Here is a 1,339-nt window from a genome sequence, read left to right on the forward strand (position 1 = left end):
GTGGCGAAACAGGTCTTGAAGGAAGCTCAAATTACAGTGACACAATCCATGGGTTAGATGTCCCACAGGTAGTGTAGCTTGCAAATTGAGGCACAGAACAAGCAAGGCAGCCACAGACTGGTCCGGTGATCAAAGAGCAAGAGACAAGAAAGGCGAGGCTCACCCAGCCATTTATCTCTCCGCCCTTCAATTAATCCCACATGTGTTCATTGGCCATGCTGGCACAATAAACCTTAACTATCTCAAAATCAAAAATTGAAAGATCACATAACTCATTTTGTATAGTGTAAAGAATATTAGTTATTGTATATTGTAAAGAATTTGGATATTGTTCAGAATATCTTTGTTGGGGAAAGTTTTGTTGAAGAATATTGAACGAACTGCCAGAAGAATGAGCCAATCAGTATTCGAAGAAATGCAACCAGAACATAGGTGAAGAATGTTGAGATTGTTGTCTTCCTTTCTGCGAACACCTCATAAGGAAAGACCAATCACCACGGGGAAAGCATCATGCTTGGTACAGCAAATGGTCAGGGAAAATGAGGGAGACCTTCAATGAGATGGATTCACACAACCAGCACCAAAAATAGACTCCAACTTAGCAAGGATGAAGAAGATGGCTCTGGGGCAGGCATTGTCTCCTTCCAGGATAGGCACGGAAAGTTGACATGAATCTGAGCCGAAAAACAGTGAGGCATTTTCTCAGTGAAAAATGCAGTTTCCTGGAAAACAGCTGTAAAACAGGTATTAAAGAGGTAGCCTTAACTAAACACTGAAAATATAATAATAACTACAATGGCAAATGTTGTGTTATGCATATTTGACCATAATGTTTAAGGAAGGTAGGCTTAACAACATTGCGGGAAAGAAACTAGCTGAGAAAGAAATCAAGTGCATGAAACACATGGGGCTTGGTAAAGGGCTCCAGTTAGACATGAAAGCCCCGGGAGCGGCATTCGCAGGAGGCTGAGCACAGCAGTTAATGCCTCAGGGGATTCCTGAGAGAGGGCATAATGGCATCACTTCCTCACTTCCAGGGCGGCCCGAGAGGGCAGTGGCCATTGCTTGTTTGGAACACATGCTGAAGCGCATACTTGAGGGGTGTCACTTACCATTGGCCTGGCGCACTGGAGAAACTGAGGCCAAAAGGGCTGCCCCTGAACAGAGCCTGTGTCTGGGGTGCCTTCCTTCTCTGTAGTCTGGTCCCTAGCCTATATGTGTCAAACTCATTTCTTGTCTTCTAGGACTTGTCTGTAGATAGATAGATGATAGATATAGATAGATAGATAGATAGATAGATAGATAGATAGATAGATAGATAGATAGATAGATAGATAGA

The sequence above is a fragment of the Echinops telfairi genome, unplaced genomic scaffold (genome assembly GCF_000313985.2).
Source record: "Echinops telfairi isolate 266 unplaced genomic scaffold, ASM31398v2 ScPeMD7_3533;HRSCAF=4204_0, whole genome shotgun sequence".
Lineage (NCBI taxonomy): Eukaryota > Metazoa > Chordata > Mammalia > Afrosoricida > Tenrecidae > Echinops > Echinops telfairi.